Below are 2,514 nucleotides of genomic sequence, written 5' to 3'. Positions count from 1 at the left end.
TCTGGCGTTTAATGCTAACCAGACACCCTTTTATGGTGTTAAACGCCAGTCTGTTTGCCAATTCTGGCGTTTAACACCAGCCAGACACCAGACACCCTTTTCTGGCGTTAAACGCCAGTCTGTCTGCCAATTCTAGTGTTTAACGCCCAGAATACTGCCAGACTGGGCGTTAAACGCCCATTCTGCTATCCTTACTTTTGTTTAAATGCCAGTAAGCTTGTCCTTCAGGGTGTGCTATTTTTGATGCTGTTTTTTATTCCGCTTTAATTCTACAGCTGTTTTTGTGACTTCACATGATCATCTACCTAAAAGAAACATAACATGATGGAAAACAAATGTCTATAATAAATATAATTAAATAACATTGGGTTGCCTCCCAATAAGCGCTTCTTTAATGTCAATAGCTTGACAGTGAGCTCTTAGAGAGCTTCACAGAGACTTAGAGCTTAATGGTTGCCTCCCAACACCAAACTTAGAAGTTGAGTGTGGGGGCTCTGTTTGACTCTGTATTGAGAGAAGCTTTTCATGCTTCCTCTCTATGGTTACAGAAGAAGATCCTTGAGCCTTAAACACAAGGTAGTCCTCATCCAATTGAAGGACTAACTCTCCTCTGTCCACATCAATCACAACCCTTGCTGTGGCTAGGAAGGGTCTTCCAAGGATGATGGATTCATCCTCATCCTTTCCAGTGTCTAGGATTATGAAGTCAGCAGGAATGTACAGGCCTTCAACCTTCACTAAGACATCCTCTACAAGTCCATAAGCCTGTTTCATTGATTTGTCTGCCATCTCTAGTGAGATTCTTGCAGCTTGTACCTCAAAGATCCATAGTTTCTCCATTACAGAGAGTGGCATGAGGTTTATTCCTAACCCTAGGTCACACAGAGCCTTCTCAAAGGTCATGGTGCCTATGGTACAAGGTATTAAGAAATTTCCAGGATCCGATTTCTTCTGAGGTAATTTCTGTTGAACCAAAGCATTCAGTTCATTGATGAGCAATAGAGGTTCATCCTCCCAAGTCTCATTACCAAATAGCTTGGCATTCAACTTTATGATTGCTCCTAGATACCGAGCAACTTGCTCTTCAGCAACATCTTCATCCTCTTCAGAAGAAGAATACTCATCAGAGCTCATGAATGACAATAGTAAGTTTAGTGGAATCTCTATGGTCTCTGTATGAGCCTCAAATTCCTTTGGTTCCTCATTAGGGAACTCCTTAGTGGTCAGTGGACGTCCATTGAGGTCTTCCTTACTGGAAATCACTGCCTCTTCATCCTTTATATGTTTGGCCACTTTGGTTATATTGATGGCCTTGAACTCTCTCTTTGGATTCTCTTCTGTACTGCTTGGGAGAGTACTAGGAGGAGTTTCAGTAACTTTTTTACTCAGCTGACCCACTTGTGCCTCCAAATTTCTAATGGAGGACCTTGTTTCAGTCATGAAACTGAGAGTGGTTTTAGATAGATCAGAGACTATGGTTGCTAAGTCAGAGAGGCTCTGCTTAGAATTCTCTGTCTGTTGCTCAGAAGATGATGGAAAAGGCTTGCTATTGCCAAACCTATTTCTCCCACCATTGTTATTATTGAAGCCTTGTTGAGGCTTCTGTCGATCCTTTCACAAGAAATTAGGATGATTCCTCCATGAAGGATTGTAAGTGTTTCCATAGAATTCTCCCATGTAATTCACCTCTTCCATTGCAGGATTCTCAGGGTCATAAGCTTCTCCTTCAAAGGAGACATCTTTAGTACTGCCGGATGCAGCTTGCATTCCAATCAGATTCTGAGAAATCATATTGACTTGCTAAGTCAATATTTTGTTCTGAGCCAATATGGCATTCAGAGTATCAATCTCAAGAACTCCTTTCTTCTGAGTCATCCCATTATTCACAGGATTTCTTTCAGAAGTATACATGAACTGGTTATTTGCAACCATCTCAATGAGTTCCTGGGCTTCTGCAGGGGTTTTCTTCAGATGAAGAGATCCACCAACAGAGTGGTCCAATGACATCTTGGATAATTCAGACAGACCATCATAGAATATACATAAGATGCTCCATTCTAAAAGCATGTCAGAAGGACACCTTCTGATCAATTGCTTGTATCTTTCCCAAGCTTCATAGAGGGATTCACCTTCCTTCTGTCTGAAGGTTTGGACTTCCACTCTAAGCTTGTTCAACTTTTGAGGTGGAAAGAATTTGGCTAAGAAAGCATTGACCAACTTTTCTCAAGAGTTCAGGCTTTCTTTAGGTTGTGAGTCCAACAATATCCTAGCTCTGTCTCTTACAGCAAAGGGGAAAAGCATAAGTCTGTAGACCTCGGGATTAACCCCATTGGTCTTAACAGTGTCACAGATCTGCAAGAATTCAGCTAAGAACTGATGAGGATCTTCCAATAGAAGTCCATAAAACTTGCAATTTTGCTGCATTAGAGAAACTAATTGAGGCTTAAGCTCAAAGTTGTTTTCTCTAATTGCAGGAATTGAGATGCTTCTTCCATAGAAGTCAGAAGTTGGTGC

At 41.3% G+C, this 2,514-nt stretch overlaps 1 non-coding gene across 1 annotated transcript; it reads left to right on the top strand.

Moving 5' to 3' along the window:
* The first annotated feature begins 2,061 nt into the window (after positions 1 to 2,061).
* Positions 2,062 to 2,169, top strand: LOC148576272 (small nucleolar RNA R71). Its single transcript, XR_015903735.1, has one exon. It is a non-coding gene; the product is annotated as a small nucleolar RNA R71 (small nucleolar RNA).
* Positions 2,170 to 2,514: the final 345 nt, after the last annotated feature.

This window comes from Arachis ipaensis, chromosome B1, assembly GCF_059453495.1.
Source record: "Arachis ipaensis isolate K30076 ecotype BB chromosome B1, ASM5945349v1, whole genome shotgun sequence".
NCBI lineage: Eukaryota > Viridiplantae > Streptophyta > Magnoliopsida > Fabales > Fabaceae > Arachis > Arachis ipaensis.
This window is presented reverse-complemented; position numbering and strand designations above follow the sequence as displayed.